Below are 13,931 nucleotides of genomic sequence, written 5' to 3'. Positions count from 1 at the left end.
GCCACTGCCGGCATCCATTTTCTCTGGATATTTCACAAATGCTTATCCAGAGTCTCCCATTCTCACATGACAATAACAGCTATTCTATTTTCGCTTCAGATTTGAAAAAGGTGTCAGAGAGAAAATGAGCGTGTTTCAGGTTTCAGGAAGACGGGCACCTCTGCTGACAGCCACTCCTTTGCTGCAGGATAGGGGATGCACTTGCCCTGTGCACTAAGCTCTTGGAGAAGGAATGAGGCAGATGTACTACTGCTGCTGGTAGTCTGGAAAGAGTTACTGCTGTGCTCAGAGGATTTCTGCCTTTCCAACAGGCTGGCCGGGTGAAGAATGCAAGTGACGAAGCAGCATCCTGCAGGGAGTGAGGGGAAAGCATTAAAAAAAAAAAAAAAAAAGAAAGAAGTTACAGAACTCCACCTCTTTGGCTGAGGTTCAGGATGACTACACTTTTACTGTAAGTGTTTGGTAACTCAGAGTCACATAACCCTCTCTGCCCACTTGGGGCCACGAGATGCAGATTACAAGCTACAAGAAATGTTTCACACACACACACACACACACACACACACGCCTGGCTGAATCTCTGTCCAAGGGAGGACAAAAAACCTTTAACAAATTAAGCTGCATTTCCCATTTAAGTAGAGACTGATCGCTATTTATTTAACAATTTTAAAGTGTTATTTTAGCCTTCCTGGTTTGCGTGTGTTGAGAGACTGTTCCTGGGACAGGAGCCAAAGTTGCTTAGAGTGACCTGGCAGCCTGAGAGGGAGGGAAAAGCAGGATGGAAGAGAGGAGGAAGAAGATGTCAGAGAAAGGCTTTGCTGTGGGGATGGTCACCAGTGGCCCCCAGCCACAGAGCTGGAGGGAGGCAAATATAAAACTGGGGACAACAATGGGGCAAAAGAGCTGGGGTGGAGAGCTGTGTGTGCTTCGTCACCTTTCGGCAGTTGCTGAGGTTCCTTGCTTTCAGCACAACAATGCCATGCCATGAGCAAGGGAGATGAGCAGATGAAAGCAAAGCTATGGCAGTGTTGCACACATCAGCATCCACCCCAGGAGGAAACCACAGAGCTCTCTGTGGGCACCACCCAGTCGAGGTGCTGATCCTGCCTGAGAGACACTCTCACAGGAAAACTGACCAGAGGCTGGATGACCCACTTGGGCACAAATGTTGTTTGGTATCCACCTGCTCAAAATGCCCTGCAGCACCAACAGCCTTAGGACAAATTCATCAAGGGAAGAACAACAACATTAAACATCTCCCCATGGGTATCAGACAAGTCCCAGTCTGAGTTCCTGCATCCTACTGCTCCTGACATCATTATACTTCCAGGTCAGCCTCCAAGAACAATTTATGGAGCAGGCAGGCAGAGGTGAGACAGATGGTGATGAAACAGGATGGATGCTGCCCCCAAATGAGAAGCTTTCCTGTTTGATTTGGGGGAAACCCACCTGGTACCCACTGATGGGAGCTGTGAAACACAGAGCTGGGACCACTGCCAGCCCCATCCACAATCCCAAAGTGAATCTTCTGTAGGCAATGCAAGATGCCCTCTTTCACATGTATTGAAGCACACTGAAGCACTTTTAACCACCAGATTCCCCCAAGGAGCCTGAGGGCTCCTCATCCATGGTGTTTCAAAGCATGGGTGCAGCCTCTGGCTCACACAGCCCAGCACCACTGCTGCTGTTGACCCAGACTGGTCAGCACTGAAACCCTAATGGCTTTTCTCCACCCATAATGCAGGTGGAGGGCAAAGTGAGAGGGAAACTTGGGGACCCACTGACACTCAATTCCTCTTCCAACACATCCCTCTTTCCATTAGACGTGGGTGGGTAGAAGGATGGCGGCAGACGTGGAGTCCCCTCTGGAACAAGCATAAGCAGACTCTTCCACGTGGCTTTTCGAGCCCAAGCAGAGAGAGGAAAAGTGCACATGCCAGCAGGAGCCCTGCTACAATGCTATGGTGGGTTGGCCCTGGCTGAACACCAGGTGCCCCCTCAAAGTCACTCTGTCACCTCCCTCCTCAGCTGGGGAGAAGAGAAAATAGAACAAAAGGCCTGTAGGTGCAGATAAGGACAGAGGGAGATCACTCATCAGTTATTGTCATGGGCAAAACAGACTCGACTTGGGGAAAATAGTTTAATTTTTTTACCAATCAAATCAGAGTATAATAATGAGAAATTAATATCAAATCTTAAAATACCTTCCCCTTACCACTCCCTTCTTCAGGAGCTCATCTTCACTCCCTATTTTCTCTCCCTCCTCCCTATCAGCAGCACAGGGGGACAGGGAATGTGGGCTGCAGTTAGTTCACCACCTGTGTCCTTCTTCCCCAGGGGGAGGACTCCTCACACTCCTCCCCTGCTCCATCATTCCACAGGACACAGTCCTCCAGAAACTCCTCCAGTATGAGTCCTTCCCCACAGGCTACAGTTCTTCACACACTGCTCCAGCACGTGTCCCTTCCATGAGGTGCAGAGCAGACTGTTCCAGTGTGGGTCCTCCACAGGGTCACAAGTCCTGCAAGCAAACTTGTCCTAACTCCTCCATGGCTCAATTTACCAGTCTCTCATGCCGTCACATAAAAGCTGTGAATGTTTCTAAAAATGCTGACCAAAAGGTATTCAGAGAAGATCTGAAGTGATACCTTCGTATGAAGTACTAGTCCCGTGAAGTCACCAAAGCCAAGATTCCATCCTTACATGTAATTCACTCACTGCTGTTATTAAAATAGCAGATCTGTTCCTTCTACGGACTTCTGTAAAAGTTAGTTGCTATTCTGTATAAAGTTAGTTGCTACTTGTTTGTCTCCCTTAAAAACATTTTAAAAATCTTTTTTGCCAATGTCTTTGCAGAGCTCCCTTTTACCAAACTTTCCTCTGAAGTCCAGCAGTTGCTGGGCTCTGCATTTCCCCATTTAGAGCTGATGCTGTTGAGTCACCTGTACAGCACCATGGGATTTCAGGAGTGCAGCTTGGAATGTTCATCCATCAAGCTCCACTTGGTGATCACTCCTTTATTTGGTGATATTACACGGCAGATAGGAACTGTCTGGGGATTTGATTTCTCCCCAGTGCAAGCCCCAGCCTGTTAGCCTTGATAAGGCAATGAATAAGCAAACTGCTTGTTCTCTTCTTCACTTTCTCTGTACCCTTTTTAAGACAAATTACCATGATTCTTTTATTTTTTAAGCAATCTAGATCAACACAAGTCAAGAGTCAGTGCCAGCACGTCACACATATCACAAGCAAGCATAGCAAGCATTTTTTTTCCCCAGGGGAATTTTAGCATCAACAAAACTAGAACTGAAGCCTGGATCTTCCTAGTAAGGCTTTCATCTACATCCTCCAATACTGCAGGCACCAATGCTGCGCTCTGTGCTGTTCAGGGATGCAGCAAGTCAAGGGAACCCTGCAAACCACTGGGGAAAGTTCTGCAGCCTACAAAAAATGGACCAGGCGTATCCAGTAGGTCTGCCTATCTATAATCTTCCTCTTTAAGGCACTTCTATATCCTCCAGTGATTTTAAAACCCAGCACACACTGTTTCAGCTTTGATGCTCTGCATTCTCATTATCAACCAACCAATACCAGAATATACTTTCTTCTTGCAGTAAAATCCCTTTTTTTCCCCGGGGGGTAGAGCTGGTAGGACAGAACAGACAAGGCATTTACCATTTCATCATAAACATAAGTATCAGCTTGAATCACTGAGGCTTGCACAGCTCAAGCACATTCCCATCAGCTGCAAACACCAGCCCAGTAACATCCCCATCAGTCTGCAGTTGCAGGGGTATTTGGTTTAGCATCCGCAGGGAAGGAAATCATCATCTTATATCACAGCAGAGAGTGACCAATTTGTGGTCAACTGAACTACTCCCAAGAGCCAAAAATCCTAGTGCATTGCAGTAATGTCGGAAATTCGGATTCAGAACATGTTGAGACACTCAACCTCAGCAGGACTGACAGGGGCAGAAGCCATGCCAAAATCTGGATGCAAGGACTGCAGGAATGCTGGGCCAGGAGGGGCGTCAAAAAGCCACCCAGCCCTGAACCCTCTCTTGGGCTTGTTTGTCTTCGTGCTGCTCTCCAAGGCAACACGGGCAGAGCCTTGCCAAGAGCAAGCAGGACTCAGCCACAGTTCCAAGCAACGAGCACCACCTGCCCCACCATCCAAGAAGGGCTGCTGTGCTTCTAACAAAGAGGTTTCTAATGCTTTTTGGGTCAGCTCCAGTATCACTCATTCTCCTTCACCACCACCACCGGGAGCTGGAACCTATGCTTTGAGAAATGCCAGCCTACTCGCTGCTACCAGGCATGGCAGAGATGATGCACTGGATGATGGTGTCCAGGGAAGCACTTCCCTGTATGCAATTTTAGTACTGTCATTGGACATGGAATGACATCATGTGCTGCACTCTTCACATCCTGGATGTCTCAAATCTGCTGTGTTCCCTTCAAGTCTCAACTCTACCACGTGCTCAGCCTCCAGCTCCTTTCCTTGCCCTCCTTCCTCCTGCATGCCATGTGTTATCCATGCAAACTTGCATACCCATACTTTGAAATAAATCTGGAGACACTCTTCAGCTTTTCCTGTACTAAGAGAAGTTCCTTGTCCCAGCTCACAGCATGGACACACAAGTTGTGGCTACACAACAGATCACACAATGAGCTGCAGCACAGTCAGCATCAGGAGAGCAAAGACATCTGGCTCCAAAACTACTGCTGAAGACAGCATCCCATCAAACCATGGCCTGGCACCTGTGGCCTGTTGTTTTTTCCCTAGGTTTAACATATGCAAATCTTCCAGCTATTCCTTGTAAGTAAATTTTCCCAAACAGAAACTTCATCTTCCCAAGACGCCTGCTTTCCTATTTAAAATAGAGGGGCTGAGACTGGATGCTGTATTTGAAATGAGGTTTTATAGGACAATGAAGTTTGAAGAGAAAGAATTATTAGCTTTGCCATTTTTCTCTGGGCTCTTCAAGATCTGCCTTTCTTGTAACAGCATCTGACTGGCAATTCACAAGCAGCCTGTGATTCACTGCAGCTCACGGATCCCTTTCTGTAGTTAACCTGCTCGTTTTGAGAGTTACTACTCAATTTAGGTATGTGCATCCATTTTCCAAGAGTGCTTTGCACTTGTCTTTATTGAATTTATTTTTCTTGTCTTTAAACTACCTCTACCTGCATCACATTAAGGCAACTGTAAGAGTAGATGTTATTACCTAAAGTACCTGTCATGTCCCTGGATGCATTTCATCTTCTGCATCCTCTGCAGTCTACCATCTAATTTGCTACTGACCTTCGAAATGCCTTCCTGACCCAACAGAGAACTATTTCTTTTAGCTTCTTAAGTACTCACTTATGATGATGTCATCATCAGCACATTTCCCGAGTTTGTTTACTGAGCCATTGGGATTTCCTCGAGAACTACTCAACAGCTTTCAGCACTTTTTTTTTTGGTAAAGTCACTAAAATGAGACCTGGTATGATTGCCTAGTAGTTCTGCAAGCTCTCCATCCTGCTCCTCCACAACAGGAGGTATCACAGCTAAGATCTGGCAACTCAAGACAATACCTCAAGTTACTTGAAATTTTCCTTCTAGTCAGATCAAGCAGATCATCCAGTCCACACTCAAGATTACCATCACCATATTTCAAGTCCCACCTACTCAGATGTCTCTCCATTGCTGTTTCTCTTGGCTAAACTAAGACTTCAGGGCTGTAGGTGTATACAAAGGAAAGCCCATGCCCAAAGGGTTAAGACTTGTTATTTTCATGATCTTTAAATCCCAAATATGATTTCCACTTGTGCTGGTTTCATCTGGGATAGAGTTAATTTTCTTCACAGTGGCTAGTATGGGGCTATGTTTTGGATTTGTGCTGAACACAGGGTTGATAATAGACAGATGTTTTTGTTACTGCTGAGCAGTGCTTACATAGATCCAAGGCCTTTTCTGCTTTCCGTACCGCCACGCGGGCAGGGAAGTTGAGAGTGCATGGGAGATTGGAAGGAGACACAGCCAGGACAGGTGACCCAAAGTGACCAAAGCAATATTCCATACCACAGGAACCTGCTCTGTATATAAAATGGGGGGAAAAAGAAGCAGGAAGGGAGGTTTGGAGTGATGGAGTTTGTCTTACCAAGTAACTGTTATGTGTGATGGGGCTCTCCTGGAGGTGGCTGAACACCTGCCTGCCCATGGGAAGTGTGAATTAATTCTTTGTTTTTCCTTTTTTGTGTTCACGGCTTTTGCTTTCCTTATTAATCTGCCTTTATCTCAACCCATGAGTCTTCTGGCTTTTGCCCTTCCAGTTCTCTCCCTGGTCCTGCTGCTGGGGGAGTGAGCAAGCAGCTGCATGGTACTTACCTGCTGGCTGGGTTAAACTGCGACACACTTTGAAAAGAGAACACTTCATTTAACAGACACAGTGGCTTTGACAGGTAATGCAGGGTTTTGAAGGAAATTAAAAAAAAAAAAAAAAAAAAAGGAAGCAAGGGGAGAAAGAAAAATAACACTTCCAGAAAGTTTTCCGAAGGAAATGACTAACCACTTGTTATTAAATGATAAATCACAGTCCTCAGGAAGTGGCATTGTCCGTGTCTATTTTTAATGAAAAAACACCCCTGTCAGTGGCACAAAGGCTGAATGGGACAGTGGGAGTGTTCACTGGGAGCCATCATCTCATTCCTGCTATTCCTATCACTTATCAGCAACCAAAACAGGATGAAAAGAACATGGTCTAGAGAAAAAAAAAAAAAAATTGCAACCAGGGCAACAAACAAGGGCTACTGCTCTCCATGGATGGAAGACAGGAAGAAACACTAGTGACCAAGTAGAGGAACCAGATCCTGAGTATAATCTTTGGCTTTGCTTGTTTTCCGTGTATGAGGGATGCACATGAAGCCACCAGGAAGCAAATCTGTGCTGATCCCAATGTCCACATTGAGGTTTAGGTGACCTCCCACATGCACTAACATTCTCTGTGTCCCCAAGACGAGAAACATTGGGCACAAAGCCACATGAAATCTCTTGGATTCTTTTCCCTGGGGTCTGCCACCAAGACAAGACAGTAATTAGCCTCATTTTATGCTGATAAATGAGTCCCAGATTCCTGTGGAAAACTGACTCGCCATCTGGGAGTAGGCACACAGTGTCAAGGGAAGGGAAGCAAAAGACAGCAGAGTTGACTGGAGGGTCAGCTACAGGCACAGCCTCAAAACCAAATCAGAGGGACCACAAGCTCCCAGACATCCAGCCATCATGCACCAAGCCTCCTTGCACACCACTTCTGGCATCTTGTGCCAAGCCCAACCAGCTCCCTAGTCCCAGACAAGCACTGCTGAGCCCGAGCCACAGGGTTCAGCTGCAGACCCGTGTTTACCATGCTCTCAAGCCAACTCTGTCCCAAAACCACATACCCCTGCAAGCTTTTCAAGCTGCACCAGTAACGAGCAGGAACCCATGGCTGACGTGCATTAGGCCTAATTTTACTGTGAGGGTGATCAAGATTGCTCAGGAAGATTGTGGAGTCTCCATCTGTGGAGATACGCAATAACCATCTGGACATGGCCCTGGACAACCGGCTGTAACTAACTACCAGATCAACTCCATAGGTCCCTTCCAGCTTCAACCAGCCTGTGACTCTGTAATTGCAAAGCAATCCTGCATGTTAAATTAGCTTTCACTGACCTGGTGCAAAAAACCCTGTAATTATTCAGCTTCTCAACTATTTCTAACATTCTTTCCATAGATGAGGTTGAAGCTTTTTTTCCCCTCTTCCTTTTAATAGGAACCCAACCCCACAGTTCGCAGCCGATTATAAAACATGCACACACACATCACTCTTCCAAAACAGTGTCTGAAAGTGTTTGTTTGATTTTTTTTTTCCCTCCCACCCATAAACCACCACCCTGCTGGTCTCATTCATTGTGTGGCATTTTGCAACGAAGCGTAAAAATGGTATTAATCATAGCTCTGAAAAAAACACAAACTTCTCTGAGGTTTGAAATAACCATTTGGAAGGAAAACTTCCAGGAGCCAGAGGGACTGACAGGGCTGGAGACTGAAGTCCTTGTTTTCAAAGGCCAAGTGTATCCCAATATATCCCTTGGACAGCTGCCTCAAGCCAAAGTTATAATACTTTATTCTTCAGCTCAAGTAGCAAGAAGGAGATTTGGTAAAAAATCAGGACAAACACCTAAAGAGAATGGGGAGGTTTAGCAGGCAAATGTTTTGTAAATCTAATGAGAGCCTTGAGCAACAACTACAGCTTCGATGAGGATGTCTGAAGTCTCAGCTGCCTCTTTTCTCCAGGATACTGCACAGGTTGTGACCAGAATGACCAGGTAAAGGCACCCATCCCTCACAGGCAGCACCAGAGGGCCATGTGCCTGCGCTCACCCATGGCATAGTGTTGCTTCATCAACAGGCAGAAACACAAAGATCTGCAAAGGCTTTGTCAAACAATGGAAATCATTATCACATTTATGTTTTCTGGCCACACAACACTGGAGAAAATTACCTTCTACATAAATCAAGCTCTTTGTCCACCTCTGTAGATTCAGTGCTTCTTATGGAAGGGGAGCTCTGTCAGAGTTGGGAAAAAACGTGAGGCTCTTTTTTAAGATAAATGTTTTAGCAGAGATTTGCCAAAGTCTTTAGAATCCCTCTGCTTTGGTGGCAAAACATTAATAATTTAAACACCTCCTTTCAAATTAGGAAGGGCAGTAAAAGAAACTATTGAAAGAGAAAAAGCATCAAGCTCGCCGCCACCACCTCCAACTAAAATACTGAGATTTTCTCCCAAACCTCAAAAGTGGTTTCAGCAACCTGGAAATGAGAAATTTACCTTTTTCTTACCTGTCCTTCCCTCACATTTTCTCCTCTGCCATTAATCTTCCAGGCACACTAGTCATTCTGGTACAGAAAGCCCCAGGATGCAGCAATCAGGAGCAGCAGTGGTGTAAGCACTTGCAAAGCATTTCATAGGGCATGCCAAACATTTTGTGTTTACTGTTATATTAGCAGGATGGGATGGGACAGGATAGGATAGGATAGGATAGGATAGGATAGGATAGGATAGGATAGGATAGGATAGGATAGGATAGGATAGGATAGGATAGGAAACAATAGTCAGAAGAGACCTATAACCATCATCGAGTTCAACTGCAAATACTCCGTATTAGAAGAGCAAGGGGAGAGAGAAAGAAAATAATCAATGACTGATCTTTATTCTTCTTTCTAATCAATAGTCTCAGACTCTCGTTCATGCTGAAGTTCCCTGCTTATTCAAAGCACGTGTGCCTCTGCCAGTCTCAGCTACCGATACCACTTCTTATCAGCACCTTTCATTCTTTCCCATTCTTTCAAGACCTCTGTAAAGTGAAATAAAAGGATATTATCTTCATATTTAAGAGGCAAAAAAGGCTGTCAGAGATAAGTCTACCTCACTACTGAGGCTTTTGCAAGAGAAAGCAGCCCAAGATCTAGTGCTGTCTAAACAAGCTCCATCAGGGGACCCCAGCCCCTTCAGCAGCAGCCGGCAAGGGGGCAAGCCTCTGTCCTGGTATTGAGGTGGCCAGAGAGAAGAACACACTTGGAGACATATCCCTCTCTTCCATGCAGATGTACGAACTTCAGATGACCAGTCCAAATTTGCCAAGATGTGTAGGGCCAGGGAACATCACCCATTTACTCCACACCACGGCTCCTCTTGGGCATCCAGCTCAACCAGCCAAGCTGAAGAAGATCTCTGCATTGATCTGAGTCGCCAGTGCAGCTGTGTAAGCAATGGAAGAGTGCAACCTTATGTCTCTCTAAAAGGTGCTTAAACAAATCCTGTTTTCCAGGAGATGGAAAAAAGGAGGATTAGCAATTCAAACCTACATGCCAGCTGATCCAGTGACCGAGTGCCATCCTCCGATAGCTTTTCTAGACTGTCATGAACTTTAAACTTCTTTTTTGTCTCCTATTCCCAGCAGCTCCTAAACAGTGTGCGCTAAATATTTATAGAAGAGTCACTGTTTGTTTAAGTTTCAATCCATACTTGCTGACGTCCAATATGCTCAGATCCCAAAATGACAGCTGATTACAGAAGAGCCTGAAAACAGAGCAGAGGGGACCCTGACGCTTACCAGACCTTTCATCTGGACACTTTCTCCAGTGGTTGTTTTGGGGAGCCTTTCCCAGCTTCTTTGAACAGAAGAGGAACTGTAGCTCTTGCCAGCTAAGGTCCACATTTAATCAGATGCTTTGGCACAGCTCTGTGCAATGACACAGAGCCCCAGGTTTTGGAGAGCTCCCACTGTGCTCCGGAGCCCACTCCTCGCCAGCTTGCAGCGAGGCAGTTGGATTGCTGCTGGAAATGCAACCCGAGGCACCCAAGCTGCTGCACAGCAGGCACTAAATCACAGTGAGGACACCCCAAACACCTGTACCACAGGTGGGGCACAGCACAGTGTCACTCCAGCTCAACAAGTCCTATCCTGACCTGTCTCTTCTGGACTCAGCAACAGCTTTTCCAATTTACCACAGTGCCCACTTCAGTGGAACAACAAAGTCCTCCCATACATTACAGAAGAACTGAGGATACCCAATCTTTTTTGCTAACTGAACAACCTGTCAGAAGTTGACAAGAGACCTGTACATGCTGACACACTACGGCCACAAGCTAGCTAAGTCCACTAGGTCATGCAGCAGAGGACAACAGCACCTTCTTACGTGTGGTGTTACACAGTTTCACAGGTAAGGCAGGAAAAAAAAACTATGTGCTTCATTCCCTAAAGTCATATGTGGGCCCTGTTAAACACTCTGGAGTCTACCTCTTGGAATGTAACTGGGCACTCATCACCACAAAGTAACACGCAAGAGGCAAGGCTATCAAGCAGGCATAGTGCTATGCCAACACATCCCAAATGAGCATCTCATCCCATAGACCTCAGTGTCCAGCTTTGCAAGCTTCTAGAAGAACAGCAAAGGCAGGGCAACAACTCCTAAGCAAACACACTTCTCAGCATCTTCCCATGACCACCCAAGGCTGGTAATTCCCTTTGTTTTTATGGTTTTGCATTCAAATTCCTGTACAGAGAACAGAGTAGGTGCTTATTCACCTCATATGCATGAGAGGTTGGATGTCTTTGCTCAAGCCCAGCTACTTCAAACCCAGCACCTTCCTTGAATGGCCCCTTGGATGACTGCATGTTGCTGAAGAACTCAAAACCCCCACTGACAGCTATTGCTGTGCTCATACCATCAAGATCAACTCTTCATCAGCACTGCAGCAAGACTTGGCAACATTGCTCTGTCCTGGGGTTCTCCAGGACACAGCAGGATTTGTCCTCCCTGGCACTGGGTGTTTCAAGGCATTTAGCCCCAGTAAAACAGAATATATGGTTTCAAGCAAGAGGATGACTTTTGTCCTCAGGTGGCTCTCAAGGACAGGTCTGCACGCTGCCATTCATCAGGAGTCTTGATATCCAGCACGAAGGCCCTTGTACGGATGAAGGACCTGATCAAAATGGCAAATGGCTGTGCCAATGCCACTCATGCACTCGCGGTCTGTGCTCATCCTCACACGTGTTCTCTATCCTGGTGTGTCTGTGTGCACACACATGGGAAAGTGCCTGATGAAATCCTATGGACACGCTCACGTGTACACTCATGGAAATATTAAAGAGTACAGAGGCCCACCACCAGCCAGCCATGCTGGCAGATGAGATTAAAGAGGAGACTGCAACATGCAGGCTGGAAATAATGAGAAGCACTTTCATCAGTAAAACTGCAATTACCCAGTCAGCAACAGCCTTGCATCTCTGTGGAGCAAGCAAAACTACTTATTAGAGAGATGCCTTTACTGTGATCTGACTTTTAGAGGAAGGAGAGGAGTTGCCCTGGCTTTCCCATGTTTTATTTCTCCAACTCTCAGTGGAAAGGCCCGTTATTATAAGTGCAGGCCTCACCACACACAGCACCATGGCTGGTGGGTCTGCTGGAGCCAGCCACAGCTGGGAGGTTGAAGGCACAAACTTTCAACCGAGGAGCCTTCAAAACCACAGCTGGTCTGCTCCAGCATCATCCACTCAATTAATGCCATGGGTTTACTTTACTGATGCTTCGTGGAAGAAAATTTTACTAGGGCATGGAAGAGAGACAGTTTCCTATTTTAAATCACCTGGTTCTAAAAAAGAAAAAAATAAAAGAAAAAAAAAGAAGAAATACAGCCCCCCTCTTCCCCCTTTTACATAAATATTGGATCTGAGAGCTCTCTGCTCTTAAGAAGTTAAAAATAGGAAATAATATCAAGTCTGTGTGCTGCATCTTTTATCAAAGCCTTTTATAAACATCAAAAACAGCACCTCTGCGCTCTTTTATACTTTCCTGCTGTCACTCACAATTCATAAAAGGGGTCTACAGAGATACAAAGGGTAAGGCACTTTCCAGTACTGTCACAGACAGTCTGGGACAAAAAAACAGCTTTTCCTCAAAGCTCTGAAATATAAGAGCAATTTTATGATATAATGTCACTTTGAGCACAAGAGATGAATTATAGATATTCAAAATATAATAGCACTTTCATAAGTAAACAATGCTTTGCAGTGTCAAAGCTTTTCAGCAGCAGTGTCAAGCCTTTGCAGAAGGATCAACAGCACAATCACCAAACACCATCGGGAAGCAAACAGTGTGAGAACACACATGTGTTTAACCTAAAGGCAGAGTCTCTCTGGCCAAGCTCCTCTGAGTTCTCTGGAGACACACATCCAGATCCCCTCTATAAACAAAGGGAGGCAAGGAGATTAACAAGATGACCCAGAAACTCATTACACATAAACTTGACTTAGACTCTGCCATCTCTGTGAGACCTGTGATAAATCCAAACCTCCTCCCCACCTAAGAGATGAGCAGGCTTACACTCACCTATATCCAAGAGATATGAGCATTAATTAGCTCTAACATTAAAAAAACACATTTGAAAGATGATAGCTGCTAGAATATTCATGACTCTTACCCATACTGTTTATATAACTGGATATGGAGCAAATCCCCTATGCAAACCCCAGCAAACCTGACAGTACCATTTAGCTGTTTGGCATCTTTTCCACAGAAGGCAAATTCCATAACTTGTGGTCACCACTATTTTTTTTTCCTGCCCTGCACATAAGAGCTAGGAATTCGAAGGGAGGAAGTGATAAACCCATGATAAAAAAAATTCCAGTGAACTGTCAGCATTATCCTAACCAAAAAAGAATTTCCTCCTTAGTCATCCACAGGCAGAGTAAGCCAGCTCCCCTGTGAATTAAAGAAGAGCAGGGAAAAAGTGCTTATCTGAGAGATTACTTCTCTTCCTAGTACCTCGGTATTTAATTTTTAAGCAGGGCGAAGGTCAAATGAAAACCACCTGATGGCGATGCAAATGTAGCCCTGGATAAAACTACACAGGGGCCCCAGAAGGAAGAGTTGTGCTTTGCAAAAAGCTTAATAAAAGCCAAGCCATGGTGCCAGTGGGGATGACGATGGCAATTCAGTATCCATTTGCCACAAGGATGCTGCCAGCCAACAGGAGGGCACATCCACGCTCTGGAGGAGGCCAAGTTAAAAGGCACCAAAAGCCCCTACAGCCTTCAGGAAGCCAGGGCAGTGCAGGGGGTTCAGCATCACTCAGCACCCCAGTGAATGCCCCCAGCCAGGCAAACTGTCCTGAAGCTAGACCTCTCACCTGGACTATAAAAAGAGACCCACCTTCCAGTGGCACTAGGGCTGGAATGCAGCTGTGCCTCATTCCCCAGCTTGTCTACAATAATCTTTATAAATATATATAGGATTTTTTTATTGCACACATTCAGATCCCCTTTTCGCTGCTGGCACCTCGGGTCTCTAATCCAATCTCCTGCCTTTTACACTGTAAAGGTAAAAAAAAAAAAAAAAAAAA

At 45.6% G+C, this 13,931-nt stretch overlaps 2 long non-coding RNA genes across 3 annotated transcripts in view; both read right to left on the bottom strand.

The window, feature by feature from the left end:
• The window catches only part of LOC114055796, a 96,995-nt gene that overhangs the window by 78,796 nt on the left and 4,268 nt on the right, over nt 1–13,931 (bottom strand). The window lies entirely within an intron of this gene.
• Nucleotides 3,276–8,944, bottom strand: LOC114055798. Its single transcript, XR_003570835.1, has 2 exons — nt 8,856–8,944; nt 3,276–3,645 (listed from the first exon to the last, which is right to left on the bottom strand). It is a non-coding gene; the product is annotated as an uncharacterized LOC114055798 (long non-coding RNA).

Source organism: Empidonax traillii, unplaced genomic scaffold (genome assembly GCF_003031625.1).
Source record: "Empidonax traillii isolate 1590-97213 ecotype Southwest subspecies unplaced genomic scaffold, ASM303162v1 scaffold66:size1465758, whole genome shotgun sequence".
NCBI classification, from domain to species: Eukaryota; Metazoa; Chordata; class Aves; order Passeriformes; family Tyrannidae; genus Empidonax; species Empidonax traillii.
This window is presented reverse-complemented; position numbering and strand designations above follow the sequence as displayed.